We start from the raw sequence: 16713 nt of genomic DNA on the forward strand, positions 1-16713 counted from the left end.
GACAGAGTGTAACTGAGTCAGGTTTGTAGGCCTCCTTGCTCACACACGCTTTTTAAGTTCTGCCCACAAATGTTCTATAGGATTGAGGTCAGGGCTTTGTGATGGCCACTCCAATACCTTGACTTTGTTGTCCTCAAGCCATTTTGCCACAACTTTGGAAGTATGCTTGGGGTCATTGTCCATTTGGAAGACCATTTGCGACCAAGCTTTAACTTCGTGACTGATGTCTTGAGATGTTGCTTCAATATATCCACATCATTTTCCTCCCTCATGATGCAATCTATTTTGTGAAGTGCACCAGTCCCTCCTGTAGCAAAGCACCCCCACAACATGATGCTGCCACCCCCGTGCTTCACAGTTGGGATGGTGTTCTTCGGCTTGCAAGCATCCCCCTTTTTCCTCCAAACATAACGATGGTCATTATGGCCAAACAGGTATATTTTTGTTTCATCAGACAAGAGGACATTTCTCCAAAAAGTACAATCTTTGTCCCCATGTGCAGTTGCAAACCGTAGTCTGGCGTGTTTATGGCGGTTTTGGAGCAGTGGCTTCTTCCTTGCTGAGCGGCCTTTCAGGTTATGTTGATATGGGACTCGTTTTACGTTGGCTACTTTTGTACCTGTTTCCTCAAGCATCTTCACAAGGTCCTTTGCTGTTGTTCTGGGATTGAGCTGTACTTGTCGCACCAAAGTACGTTAATCTCTAGGAGACAGAATGCGTCTCCTTCCTGAGTGGTATGACGGCTGCGTGGTCCCATGGTGTTTATACTTGGGTACTATTGTTTGTACAGATGAACGTGGTACCTTTAGGTGTTTGGAAATTGCTACCAAGGATGAACCAGACTTGTGAAGGTCTACAATTTCTTTTCTGAGGTCTTGGCTGATTTCTTTTGATTTTCCCATAATGTCAAGCAAAGAGGCACTGAGTTTGAAGGTAGGCCTTGAAATACATCCACAGGTTCACCTCCAATTGACTCAAATGATGTCAATTAGCCTATCAGAAGCTTCTAAAGCCATGACATAATTTTCTGGAATTTTCCAAGCTGTTTAAAGGCACAGTCAACTTAGTGTATGTATACTTCTGACCCACTGGAATTGTCATACTGTGAATTATAAGTGAAATAATGTGTCTGTAAACAATGTTGGAAAAATGACTTGTGTCATGCACAAAGTAGATGTCCTAACCGACTTGCCAAAACTATAGTTTGTTCACAAGAAATTTGTGGAGTGGTTGAAAAACATGTTTTAATGACTCCAACCGAAGTCTATGTAAACTTCCGACTTCAACTGTAGGTTAGCAGCCCTGCTAACATTGGCTGTGTTGTGCTAAATGTTAGCCATCTCCCCTGACATTAGAGCTGCTAGGTAAGCTACAGTAATCGCGCCTGTAAATCTTGTCTGTGGCCCTGGTGGATATTGCTGCAGCAAGGACAGGAGAAGGCATAGCAATAGATACTACAAGACCACCAAACTAGGACATTGTTGTGGTATTATACAGTATGTAGTGGTTATATACCACAGGCAGCTGGTGGCACCTTCATTGGGGAGGATGGGATCATAGTAATGGCTGGAATGGAATAAATGGAATGCTATCGACACATCAAACACTTGGATACCATTCCATTAATGTCATTCCAGTCTTTATTATGAGCCGTCCCCCCTTCACCAGCCTCCTGTGTTACATACTACATGAAAGCCCTTTGTAATACTGTAGATAGACATGTCTTACACGTATTTATATACCTAGGATCTGTACTGTGTTCAGTTGTATGTTGAGGTTTATGTTTTCATCTAGGGACTTATTTGAAGATGGGTACCTGCATATGGACAGTATTCAAATCAAATCAAATTGTATTGGTCACATACACATATTTAGCAGATGTTATTGCGGGTGCAGTAAAATGCTTGTGTTCCTAGCTCCAACAGTGCAGTTGTATCTAACAATTCAGATGTTGTCAACAATAAATGCTGTCATCAGGCAGCATGCCTGTAAAGACAAAATAGGTTTCAGTGAGGTAATGTTGAGCTAACAGGCTCAGAGTCACAGAGGAGCATCTCTCTTGTCTATCTCCGCCGATGCTGTTTGTTTGATGATGTTTGTCTGATGGCTAATGCTGGGAGTCTGATAAAGTCTGCGTGATGCATTCTATATCTCTGCTGGAAGAGCTATGTGATGGCTTCAGAGTCTATTTCACAAATGACCTCTCTGAGCAAACAATAAAATGAGTTCACCTGAACCCCAGTCAGTGCCTTGTTCAGTTGTGCCAATAACCTGCAGCTCTCATATCAGCTATCCCATCAACAGAGCAAACACAGTTTGTGGCTGGGCCTCACCTCATCTGGTACAGCTTGTTGGAGCCAAACCACATCATAGAGAGAGACAATAGAGATGACATGACATGGTTGGTGGCATCTTAATTGGGGAGAACAGGTTTGTAGCAATGGCTGGAGCGGAATAGGTGGAATGGTATCAAATACATCAAACTCATGGTTTCCATGGGTTTGATGCCATTCCATTTGCTCCATTCCAGACATTTTTATGAGTAATTTTCCCCTCAGCTGCCTCCACTGCCAGTCTGCACAGAGCTTTATCAACCCAGAGCATATCGGACTGCTCTCTCTACCATATCACCGGATTTCTGCCGCTCTGGATCATTACACCGGATCATTATTCCGGATCATCGCAGCTAGCTAGCTGCAAACGAGTGGCTATTGTTAGCTAACGCCTCTGTCCCAAAGCTAGCACCAGCTAGCCTTGAGCTAGGCCCATATACCAGCTAATTCTAGTGCTACAATACCTCCTTTGCCAATTGGCCTGGACCCTTTATTGTCGACACGGAGCACCGCCGATCCATCATGACTGGACTGCCAACGTGATCGCCCGATGTGGTCTCAACAGGCTATTCTGTTACAATATTGCCGCAGAACCATCTACTAGCCCGGCCCGCTAGCTTTTCTGAACGCTGTGTCCCCTGCTCGCCCAGTGTAGTAGTGACAACCGAACGGCAGTGACTCACCTATTGCTGCTCTTTTGACCTTATGATCACTCGGCTACACAGCTGATGCCCCCTGGACTGTTTCAATAACACGGTACCTCATTTTGTTTACCTTGTTTACCTGTATGTACCTAACTGCCCATTTATCGCAATTTACCCGTTGTCTTAGCTCTCCTGATCAACACCTGTGATTGCTTTATGCCTCTCTCTAATGTCAATATGCCTTGTCTACTGATGTCTTGGCTAGTTTTTATTGTTTTATTTCATTGTAGAGCCCTCAGTCCCGCTCAAAATGCCTTAGATAGCGCTTTCATCCCACCCCCCACACATGCGGAGGAGACCTCACCTAGGTTAATTGATGCCTCCAGAGACGAAACCTCTCTCATCGTTACGCAACGCACAGGTTTACCTCCACTGTACTCACATCTTACCATATCCTTGTCTGTACATTATACCTTGAATCTATTCTACCACGCCCAGAAATCTGGTCCTTTTATTCTCTGTCCCCAACGCACTAGAAGACCAGTTCTTATCGCCTTTAGCCGTACCCTTATCCTACTCCTCCTCTATTCCTCTGGTGATGTAGAGGTTAACCCAGGCCCTGTAGCCCCCAGTTCCACTCCTATTCCCCAGGCACTATCATTTGTTGACTTCTGTAACCGTAAAAGCCTTGGTTTCATGCATGTTAAGATCAGAAGTCTCCTCCCTAAGTTTGTTTTTTTCACTGCTTTAGCACACTCCGCCAAACCCGATGTCCTAGCTGTGTCTGAATCCTGGCTTAGGAAGGCCTCCAAGAATTCTGAAATTTCCATCCCCAACTATAAAAATTTCCTCCAAAATAGAACTGCCAAAGGGGGTGGAGTTGCAATCTACTGCAGAGACAGCCTGCAGAGTTCTGTCATGCTATCCAGGTCTGTGCCCAAACAGTTTGAGCTTCTACTTTAAAAAATCCACCTTTCCAGACATAAGTCTGTCACTGTAGCCGCTTGTTACAGACCCCCCTCAGTCGCCAGCTGTGCCCTGGACACCATATGTGAATTAATTGCCCCCCATTTATCTTCAGAGTTTGTACTGTTAGGTGACCTAAACTGGGATATGCTTAACGCCCCGGCCGTTCTACAATCTAAGCTAGATGCCTTCAATCTCACCCAAATGATCATGGAACCTACCAGGTACAACCCCAAATCCGTAAACACGGGAACCCTCATAGATATCATCCTGACTCTAAATACACCTCTGCTGTCTTCAACCAGGATCTCAGGGATCACTGCTTCATTGCCTGCGTCCGTAATGGGTCCGCGGTCAAACGACCACCCCTCATCACTGTCAAACGCTCTCTAAAACACTTCAGCGAGCAGGCCTTTCTAATCAACCTGGCCCAGGTATCCTGGAAGGATATTGACCTCATTCCGTCAGTAGAGGATGCCTGGTTATTCTTTAAAGTGCTTTCCTCACCAACTTAAATAAGCATGCCCCTTTCAAAAAATGTAGAACCAGGAACAGATATATCCCTTGATTTACTCCAGACCTGAGTGCTCTTAACCAGCACAAAAACATCCTGTGGCATTCTGCGTTAGCATCGAATTGCCCCCGCGATATGCAACTTTTCAGGGAAGTTAGGAACCAATATACACAGGCAGTTAGGAAAGCAAAGGCTAGCTTTTTCAAACAGAAATCTGCATCCTGTAGCACAAACTCCAAAAAGTTCTGGGACACTGTAAAGTCCATGGAGAATAAGAGCACCTCCTCCCACCTGCCCACTGCACTGAGGCTAGGAAACACTGTCACCACCGATAAATCCACGATAATTGAGAATTAATGAGCATTTTTCTATGGCTGGCCATACTTTCCACCTGGCTACCCCTACCCCGGTCAACAGCTCTGCACCCCCCACAGCAACTTGCCCAAGCCTCCCCATTTCTCCTTCACCCAAATCCAGATAGCTGATGTTCTGAAAGAGCTGCAAAATCTGGACACCTATAAATCAGCCGGGCTAGATAATCTGGACACTCTCTTTCTAAAATGATCCACCGCAATTGTTGCAACCCCTATTACTAGCCTGTTCAACCACTCTTTCGTATCATCTGAGATCCCCAAAGATTGGAAAGCTGCTATGGTCATCCCCCTCTTCAAAGGGGGAGACACCCTAGACCCAAACTGTTACAGACATATATCTATCCTACCTTCCTAAGGTCTTCGAAAGCCAAGTTAACAAACAGAACATCAGCCATTTCGAATCCTTCTCCGCTATGCAATCTGGTTTCCTAGCTGGTCATGGGTGCACCTCACCCACGCTCAAGGTCCTAAACGATATCATAACCGCCATCGATAAAATACAATACTGTGCAGCTGTATTCATCGACCTGGCCAATGCTTTCGACTCTGTCAATCACTGCATTCTTATCGACAGCCTTGGTTTCTCAAATGACTGCCTCACCTGGTTCACTAACTACTTCTCAGACAGAGTTCAGTGTGCCAAATCGGAGGGCCTGTTGTCGGGACCTCTGGCAGTCTATATGGGGGTGCCACAGGGTTCAATTCTCGGGCCGACTCTTTTCTCTGTATACATCAATGATGTTGCTCTTGCTGCTGGTGATTCTCTGATCCACTTCTACGCAGAAGACACCATTTTGTATTCTTCTGGCACTTCTTTGGACACTGTGTTAACCTCCAGACGAGCTTCAATGCCATACAAACTCATTCCGTGGCCTCCAACTGCTCGTAAATGCAAGTAAAACTAAATGCATGCACTTCAACCGATCGCTGCCCGCACCCACCCGCCCGTCTAGCATCACTACTCCGGACGGTTCTGACTTAGAATATGTGGACAACTACAAATACCTAGGTGTCTGGTTAGACTGTAAACTCTCCTTCCAGACTCACATTAAGCATCTCCAATCCAAAATTAAACCTAGAATCAGCTTCCTATTTCGCAACAAAGCATCCTTCACTCATGCTGCCAAACATACCCTCGTAAAATTGACTATCCTACCGATCCTCGACTTCGGCGACGTCATTTACAAAATAGCCTCCAACACTCTACTCAGCAAATTGGATGCAGTCTATCACAGTGCCATCTGTTTTGTCACCAAAGCCCCATATACCACCCACCACTGCGACCTGCATGCCCTCACTTCATATTCGTAGCCAAACCCACTGGCTCCAGGTCATCTATAAGTCTTTTCTAGGTAAAGCCCAGCCTTATCTCAGCTTACTGGTCACCATAGCAGCACCCACCCGTAGCACGTGCTTCAGCAGGTATATTTCACTGGTCACCCCCAAAGCCAATTCCTCCTTTGGCTGCCTTTCCTTCCAATTCTCTGCTGCCAATGACTGGAATGAACTGCAAAAATCACTGAAGCTCATATCTCCCTCACTAACTTTAAGCATCAGCTGTCAGAGCAGCTCACAGATCATTGCACCTGTACATAGCCCATCTGTAAATAGCCCACCCAACTACCTCATCCCCATATTGTTTTTATTAACTTTTTTCTTCTTTGCACCCCAGTATCTCTACTTGCACATTCATCTTCTGCACATCTATCACTCCAGTGTTTAATTGCTAAATTGTAATTATTTTGCCACTATGGCCTATTTATTGCCTTACCTCCCTAATCTTACTTAATTTGCACACACTGTATATATTCTTTTATATTGTGTTATTGACTGTACGTTTGTTTATTCCATGTGTAATTCTGTGTTGTTTGTGTCACACTGCTTTGCTTGATCTTGGCCAGGTTGCAGTTATAAATGAGAACTTGTTCTCAACTGGCCTACCTGGTTAAATAAAGGTGAAATAAAAAAATAGAAAACTGATGTCAGCTAATGAGACTCACATAGTAATCTGTGAGTGACATTTTTTCCAGTTACCCCATGTCACCCTATAGCTGAGAAGATAAGTGAGAAGTGCTTCTATACTGGCTGTGTACCAGGTATAGCGCCCTCTAAACAGAGAACAAAATGGAGTAGCTTACATACAGTATATCCACCAAAGCAATCAATACCTGTAAATGCATTCATCTCAACCCCATTGCAATATGGCTATTCTATATGTGTCTTTGGGGGACAGGTTTAACTGACGACAACACTAGCTTGAGTGATGTGTGTGTGTGTGTGTGTGTGTGTGTGTGTGTGTGTGTGTGTGTGTGTGTGTGTGTGTGTGTGTGTGTGTGTGTGTGTGTGTGTGTGTGTGTGTGTGTGTGTGTGTGTGTGTGTGTGTGTGTGTTTATGGCCTGTCAGAGCAGCACATCAGCAGTGGTAATGGGCGGTCCCTGTGGAGGGCAGACTGGCAGGCAGGTAATGATCAAAGAGTCTGTTTCCTGTGCCTCATGTTGGGGTGCATCTGTCCCCCTGTGCCTTCACTTTTTAATGGGCTCAGTATACCTGCACCTAGCGCTAACTCATCACACACGTACACACACAAACACACATACACACACACATACAAACACACATAAACTTACCCACATGCCAGACATGCACCCACACAATAAATCACTGAACTCTTCCCGCCTGCACACTGTCTCTCACTCCATCTCAACCTCTCCATGTCATCTGAACCACATCGTACACCATAAAATATCAATCTGGTGGGGGAGTGAACAGTTATAGTCAGTCCCATGCATCTCTTTCTATGTCTCTCTCTATGTGTCGCTTTCTTTCCCTCCCTGCTAGTCTGTGAGCATGCAGCCTATCTCTAACTTGAAAGCCAAGCCACTCAGTGTTCTCTCTACCTCAATCATGTGTCTGCTGTTTTCCAATGGACATCCATATGGAAGAGCTCCTGCTTTGCTTAGCATATTTAAAACATTTATTACATTACATTTATTTGACCTTTATTTAACTAGGCAAGTCAGTTAAGAACAAATTCTTATTTACAATGACAGCCTAGGAACACTGCCTTGTTCAGGGGCAGAACGACAGATTTTTACCTTACCTTACCTTTTACCTTCGATCTAGCAACCTTTCAGTTACTGGCCCAATGCTCTAACCATAGCAGTTACTGTTTATCATATGGGGATGATTCAGTAGTTGATAATCTTCTGTCTTGCTGGAGATTGGCCAAATCTAATTTTAGATCGTTGCTATGTTGTTATGAAGTGAATTTGGCCTTGTGGGTTTTGTATAGTTATTTGTTATTATATTTAATTATGGAGAAGATTTTAACTGCAGGGCTCTAGTATGTGCATAGCACATGCATGTGTCCATGTGTATGCATACTCTCTGAGTAAGTCCCCATGTGCATCATGTGTAAACTGCTGATTGGCAGACTTGTCGTTAGCTGGATGTGCTCGCCATCAGCGGCAAATTAACAAGCAATTAACCAGCGTTCAGGTAATTACCCAGCCAATCAAATGAAACCAACTCAATGCAGGTAGTAGTGGGAGCATGATGAGCAAATGTAATCATTCATTGGCAACGCTACCTTTATGCACACTCAGATGTCATCGCTGCAATTTACTTTTTGGCTCAGGCAGAAATCCTAAAAAAGTAATTGAATTCTTAATTCTATGTTTCATTTATTTTAAATCACACCGTGTTCATAGTTGGATTATATTTCCTCCTTTTATCTGAAACCATTAGTATGCTCTTACAGCAGTTGACGTTACTTAAGATGTGTTTCCTAACTGAACTAGAGGGTTCAACTACAGGTTAGAGCATACTATTGTGTCTATTGAAAGTTAATGCATTACAATAATGCCAGTATTTACTTTCAACTGACATCACCCTCTTTGGTAACCCATATTTTATACTAACCAATATTTAGCTTTCTCTTTCAGAGTAGGTTTGTCTAATAGTGAAATCGAAGCTGACCTGTTCTGCAGAGCGCAGGCTTTGATTTGATTTGCTTTGGCAGCTGATCCAGCAGAAAACCCCAGAAAGGGAATTTCATAAATGGGAGGGGTTAAGTGTATAGCTGCTGTCAACATAAGATGATTGATAGTCATTTGTTTTGCCCTTTTAATACAACATAAACTGTTCGACCATTCATCAAAGGTCTGAGGGATTTCCAGGGTGTCTCTACAAAGCTCACTAAAAATAAGACATTTTCTTGATGCCACGAGCCAGCTAAGCGCTAATATGAAATATTCATGTGGGTCCAGAGTAAATCATATGGCCATTGGCACACAGTTAGATACCGCTCTGTGTGGAGGGGAGGAAATGTCAGGCTGTGAAGTCCTATATTAGCCTGCCATTGTGAATTTACTATAGTTGCCATTTGGCGCAGTCACTTCAAATAGATCTTTGTTTCAATCGATACACTCTGTAAAACACTGGTGCACATTGCAGTATCTGCATAATCCTGGAGTTAGTCCCCACTAGCAGTCTTTCCCATACATATACTGTACATGCCACATGATGTTAAGATTTTTTTATTCTACGTTGGAGTGCTGTCAGTCAGAATTGTCTTCCTCTTTTCACTGCTGACACTATGCGTTTGCTGCCACATGCTATCGCTTTTGTGTTAGATTGCAATGTGCCTATGGTATGAACATGTAGGTGTTTGACTTGATATCTACCATTACGTGAACCAGTTATTTTATTCACTGTAGTGTATTTGCGTTGGTCATTGGGTTAACGACACAAGACATACGTTTTTATCTGTATGCCTAGCTATACAGGTGTAGGATCTTAATTAGATCACCCTGTTGCAGGAGAACTTTCCTGCAATGAAAGGCATGTAAAAGGTGTAGTGTATTTGAGATTTAAAAAGGTTTCTGAAGTTTATAATTTCCCCTGAAATTTCAGTCTTGATTTTTACCTCAAGAAAAATGTATCAACCGCTACAAAAATGTCCATTAATTATAATCCACATAATACTTCACATTTGCTGTTGCTGCAGGATTATTTTCCTGATGTAGCAAACTGTCTCAAATTAAGATCCTATATCTGTATACATACATTGTATAATATGTTATACTGTGTTATAATGTGTTATCAGTAGTTACAGCAACACCAGACAGGAAACCTGAGTATTGCATCAGCTGATATTGCACCAATTAGATTCACTCTACCTTAATATTGTGGTGTATTTAGTCAACCAGGTGTTGCACCTTCATTCCCTGATGGCTGCCACATGCCCGCTATGCGCTGGTGTTCGTGGTGACATGTTATTGCTGTAACATGCGTTACTTGCCATGTATGTCTGTTTTCTGCTTCCCCACCACCCACCCCAGCCTCCACCTGTTTGGACTGTGATTTGGTTTCGGTCAGGGGGATTGGTATAACATACCTTGCTCACTGTCTGTTACTATAGTTATCTTATCATTATGCATGCTCTGGCAGTGAGCTATCCCAAAGGAGCAGAGCCTGACGCCAAGAGTATCGTATTGCATGTATTGTAATCTTTTCTAATAAATGGTTAAACAAATATGTGGCTTTTCCTGTCGGTACCACTGTAAAAGAACAGTGTGCAGAATAGATACATTTACTCAAATAGAGAGGGCAAATTCAACGGTGTACATTGTGAATCATTTGGAGCCAGGCAGGGAGACAGCCTTGCATTGGCAGCCACACACACACATATTTCCCTCCAATCTCTGACTAATGGAGCTGGGGTTGGAGATGGTTCCATCAAGGTACACGGCCTCAGTTTACCTCCTTCACACACACACACACACACCTGATTGATAGCTGTGATTTGACTGTGAAAAAGGCATAGGAAATTGAAAAATGGAGGAAGAAGATTGGAAACAGTGTGCTCATTATAAACTCGCAGAAGAAACAAAAGGCCTTCTCTCCTCTTTTTTATTTTCTTTAGCTCTACACACACAGACAGCAGGTGTGTGTGACAGGTGTCTGATTGAGGCACACAAAAATAAATGACACCTGCAAACAAATGGATGTATTTAGCAGTCCTGGATGCAGTTAGAGCTGTGGGCTGATGGATGTGATTATGAGAGTATGAGCACCGGGGCCGGGCACAGACAGAATGGGCACAGGTGCAACACAGATAGAGAGGGAGAGGGGGGAGGGGGGGGGGGCAGCAGACATGTTATTGTGGGGATAAATAATCATCCATACATAGAATTAATGATATGCCATAACCAAGGTCACCAGAAATGCCCACCTATGGAGATTGTATTTAATGTACTGTATCTGTCTCTTTGTAATACAGATCCTCAATTTCATAGCATGCTCAGTGGTTAAGCTCACAACAGCTAACTGGATTTGTCATTATGTCATACGAGGGAATTTTTAGATAACAGTTAGATAACACATTTTGTCACGTTGTCTCAAAACTCAAATCTCACGGCTCATAGCCATACTCCATCACAATGCACATTTGTTGAGTTATCAAATAGTAATACCCTGTGAGATAGCTTTGTGTTTTCCATAATTGAGGCGAGGGAGTGTCTTGCCTGAGGTCCCAGTGGTTTAATATTCTGTGAGAGATTCCAGACAGTGAGTGGTGGTGCAGCAGCTGCCTCCTTACCCCTCTCCAGCCCCTCTTACCCCCTCTGACCCCTGTCTCCTTGCTGGACAGGCTGTGGAGATGACTGGCCTGTCAGAGGCTTCTACTGATGTCCTAATTACCCCCCGACACACAATCACAAACACATGCATGTACACACATGAACCCACACAAGCATATGCACGCGTGCATGTACATACACTCACATGCATACACACACAGACACATGCACGCAAGCACACACACACACACACACACATACACATACACACACATCCCAATCTGTCCCGTCAGGCATCAGCACAGCGCTTGTATGCCCCTTGCATTGCACCACATTAGATAAAGGGGAACAATGTCCCCATAACTAAAAGAAAATAACATTTCAAAATGTATGTAAAACATCACAGCACAATTGAAAAATATATGGCACATGGAAACCAAATGAGGGTGTTCTATGGTGATAGGTGGGATGGGCTGAGATTGACTGAGGGGTGTGATTAAAGAGTTTATGTTCGGTAATGTATTATTGTTACTGTATGTGATTGCTGTATATAAAAGTACCAAGTATGTCAAATGTGTATGTAAAATGTATGTATATGTAGCAGAAAAGCTGTAAAAAAAATGTTTTTTAAAAGATATGTGTCCTCCCCGAAGATAAAAAAAAAAAAAAAATAGTAAGAGGCAGTGATTACACCCGTATAAGACTCTTTCTAAGCTTTGATTTAAAAAAAGCTGCATGTGAGTACAATGCAATCAGAGGCGAGCATTGAGTCAGAGCTTTGTGTGCTCTCCAGCGGCATTACCACTAACGCTCCTGCTGCCGCCTCGCCTCCACCTGAGACCGGGTTGAAAAGAAGCAGGGCTCTGTGTGATCGCTCCCTCTGGAGCAAGATGGAAGACAGGGCTTTAGCTGAACAGACATGGTGAATAAGATGTGGTGTGTCTCACAGCCGGGGGGTTAAGCATTCACTATGATCTGTTTCTCTATAAAGCCATGTGGTGTGTGGATGCATACATTGCGTATTGTAACGGCAGCCTTGAAGTCAGTGCTTACCCAACCATTCGTGCCAACTATTCGTGCCAACCATTCGTGCCAAATTCGTGCTATTCGTGCCAACCATTCGTGCCAACCAACCATTCGTGCTAACCATTCGTGCCAACCATTCGTGCTAGCATAACACAATGCAGAATCATGCTTATACTGATATTGGTTGTTTCTCCAAGACCTTTGAACCCCTTTAAATCTATTTTGGATGACTGTGGAAGGCTGAGGTGTCACTGTAGTTGGATAATGGCTTCGGTTCCTTCTTCTTGTTGGATTGTTTTCTTGGGGGGGAAGTGGTGTTATGTGGTCATTTATATTTTGCTGTGTCAAACACCAGTGACTCTCAAGTGTCATGGTGACATAGCGATAGTTTGTTGATTTGTTGGTTTCTTCGTTCATTTTTTATTAATAAAGGAGCCCAGTATTCTGTACAGATATACAGTACAGGCCTGTACAACTTGCAGAGAAAGCTTTGTATATGTGACATGTTTTAGAGTGAGAGATGGCAGTTGGCGGGGCTGCTAGGCATCCAGTCAGAGGCGTGTATCTCTAACACAACCACAACCTGAGACAGGCAATGGCAGAGTTCTCTTTCAGCTTCTATATTTTCTGTTATTTCTGCTCTCAGAATGAAGATATTACTTTTGTGTTACAGAGAGGACTTGAAGTTCTGATTGAAGAGCTTATTAACATGTATTGTTTTCAGACAAACATGATACAATATTCAGATCCTCACATACTTCAGCCTCCTTACCAACTAGACCTTGAATACCAGAAACTCACACTGTGAACTCACCATGGGAGAATACTGTTCTATCCCTCTGAATTGTTAGTTAGTTATCTGTGAATTGTTAGTTAGTTATCTCTAATGTGCCAGGCTTCAACTGTGTGTGTGTGTGTGTGTGCACACATCTGCTGGCATGTGCACGTGTGTGTGTGTGTACGTGCGTGCGTGCGTGCATACATGTGTGTGAGTGTGTGTGTGCATGCATACGTGTGTGTGTGTGTGTGCTTATGTGCTTGTGCTCAGGGGTTGCTAAAGGCCCATATTAATATTCAGAGCATGAAATCAGGCATATCCAGTGAGAGGTTGTCACGGCTGAGCTCCAGTGTCTTTTTGTATGTACCATGAATAAGGTGCAGTTAAACCTCCTCTGGCCATCAGGAAACTGTTTATGTGGGGATACATACATAATCCCCTTTGACTACAGTATGATGGAACAGCCTGTAGATGTGTTCCTGGTAAGCCCACTTGATTAACATGTTACTGTCTGCCATGGAGAGGAATTAGCCTGAGCATTCCCTGTGGTGCGATAGGTAAGTGTTTTCACAGATATTCCACAGGCAATCAGATACCTGCATTAAGCCATATCTGACAAAACGGTAGGAGTACAGAGCAGCTCTCTCTGTTGAGCTGTAGCTGCTCCTGACACCTCCCTCTAAAGCGCTCTGCTGCAGGCAACTATACAGATAGCTGGCGTGTCACATTTTGTCCAGTGATTGCACAGTGGACTACACTGAGTGTACAAAACATTAAGAACACCTTCCTCATATTGAGTTGCACCCCCCCTTTTGCCCTCAGAACAGCCTCAATTCATCAGGGCATGGACTCTATAAGGTGTCGAAAGCGTTCCACAGGGATGCTGGCCCATGTTGACTACAATGCTTCCCGCAGTTGTATCAAGTTGGCTGTATGTCCTTTGGATGGTGGACCATTCTTGATACACACGGGAAACTGCAGCGTTGCAGTTCTTGACACAAACCCGGTGCGCCTGGTACCTGCTACCATAACCTGTTCAAAAGCACCTAAATATTTTGTCTTGCCCATTCACCCTCTGAATGGCACACATACACAATCCATGTCTCAATTGTCTCATGGCTTAAAAATATTTTTAACCTGTCTCCTCCCCTTCATCTACACTGATTCCAGTGGATTTAATAAATTACATCAATAAGGGATCATAGATTTCACCTGGATTTACCTGGTCAGTCTATGTCATAGAAAGAGCAGGTGTCCATAATGTTTTGTACACTCAGTGTATATTATGGTATTTGACTTGAGGCTGAGACAAAGATGAAATGAACTCAGCAGGAGTGTGAGTGATTACTACAGTAATGACTTTCAAATCCCAGATTTAATGTACAGTATTTCAATTGTTTCTAGCTGTTTATTTGTAGAACGTCCACCCCTAGAAGTAAACACAGGAGCGTGTGAGCAGTTGTTGTGGTTAGACACTGGCTAGGACACCAATCCTAGAGGTCACAGAAGGTATCTGGACAGTGTTCAGACTTCTGAGAAAAGGTCTTAAACCATCTAATGGCTTGCTGTTTGGAAAATGATGACCACAGCAGCCAATCTGTGTTCCTTGGGTCTACTCAGCAGGTACAGGCTTTTCCATCAAATTCCTTTTAAGAAAAAGGTCTGCATCCCTCCACCCAACCTTTTAATTAAATGAAAGCACAGTGGGACACACACTCACTCACGCACACACACACACGCTAGAGGAGAGGAGACTGCCTGGGCCGCACAGCACCCCAGCATCCTCCTCCTGCTGTCGCCACACATGCGGTGTGAACACACACACGGATAACGTGGCCGGAAATAAGAAGGAAAAATGTTTCCTCAAAGGAGGCCCATACATTTAATGACACCATGCCAGCATAGAGAGGGTATGTTACCTTTCCCCAACTGCTATTACCCAGCAGCCTGGAAAGAGAGGTTGCTCTCCTCCACATTCACAGAGAGAGACCGTCTGCAGAGATATCAGTCTGGCTCACAGAGTGTACTGCAGCTCTGTGGATTCACCCAGATGACAGTCCGCTGTACACTGCTAGTATTGTCTAAAAGCATGAACATATTATCTAATGATCAGATAGTTTGTAGATTCTACTATCTGTCAGGTAATACACTACAAAGAACACTCATTGACTGTCATTCTTATTCATACACTGGCATATCAGACATTTGCAGATTCTGTCGAAGTACAATAAAATACCAGAAGTCTAAGGAATATGGGTTAGGAGAGTAGGAGAGCAGACCCAGACAAGGACAGGCTTTATTTGGAGGACGGTGGGCCTGTCTGGCCTCATCCTCTATGATTGACAGATTGCAGTGGAGGCCGCCACTTGCAGGGAATAGCATCACACGCATTTCCCCTGAAATCTGTCTATCAGTGCTGTCTAAGCAGAGCGACAGCCATGACATCTAATCACAGCCTGGCTGGCACTTCATAACTCCTGCCTAATGTGCTCCAGGTACAGGGGAGGGTAGGTTCGGTAGCAGGGGGCGCAGGCGGCTATTTATAAGTCTTATCTGTGGCTGTACACTTTGCCCTATTAATACAGTTTTGAACTAGGCTGAGAAAATTGATATATATTACATCCTTACTCCTCATACTATAACAGAAATACAGACTTTCTATATGATTTATAATCTGAGATGTACCTATATTATTATGTGCTGGTTTGTGATTTGTCTCCTGTGAGGATTCATACAAGGCTGAGAAAGCATAACAAGGAAATGCCTTCCATTCAGGTTAGGTCAAAGATGATAACTCAGGCAAGAAGACTAGTGTGTGCCTGCTTGCTCTTCACGAGGTGGTCCAATTAGATGTTAGCCTGCGTAATAGGCTTACCACTTAGAGCGGTGCTGTGAGTCCAGGATGCCCAGGGTGGTGCCGTAGAGAAAATGACAGTCTCCCATGACCAGCTGGTGTGAGATGCCAGTCTCGGGCGACTGGCCACTGTTCCAAGCGGGCAAATTCTGGTGTGCCCCAGGGCTCTCAGGGGACCTTCACTAGGCAGAGGCTGCTCCAGCCCTGGGCTGGCAGGAATCTCAAACAGAGAGAGGCTGGGAAAAAGTCCACAGATAGCTAACTATCTACCCCCGAGCTGCTCCATATTAATAGCCCCCAAATTGACTGAAACTTTACAGTGGTTATAAAAGATACGGTGTTGTAAAGCTATACACTCTCAAATACTCAATCACTTTCAGGAAAGTACTGTATATTGGAATCTTCGGTATTGGAATTTTCGGTCAACACGCTTTTGGGATTTATGCCAGCCTCTAAAATATAAGAGAGGAAGCACTAAAACCAATGGATTATGACTCATCCAAAATGAGATGAGTTTTGACAGAGTTACCTTCTGTGTGAATTATAAATGAATATGGGCCTCTGCTTACAATGTGTCTGTCTTATCATGAATATGAGCCTCTGCTTACAATGTGTCTGTCTTATCATGAATATGGGCCTTTGC

General features: G+C 43.8%; 1 protein-coding gene across 4 annotated transcripts in view; it reads left to right on the forward strand.

Moving 5' to 3' along the window:
• LOC139548086 (cell adhesion molecule 1-like) overlaps positions 1–16713 on the forward strand; it is a 179416-nt gene that overhangs the window by 107920 nt on the left and 54783 nt on the right. The gene's annotated exons all lie outside the window — the stretch shown is intronic.

Source organism: Salvelinus alpinus, chromosome 21, assembly GCF_045679555.1.
Source record: "Salvelinus alpinus chromosome 21, SLU_Salpinus.1, whole genome shotgun sequence".
NCBI lineage: Eukaryota > Metazoa > Chordata > Actinopteri > Salmoniformes > Salmonidae > Salvelinus > Salvelinus alpinus.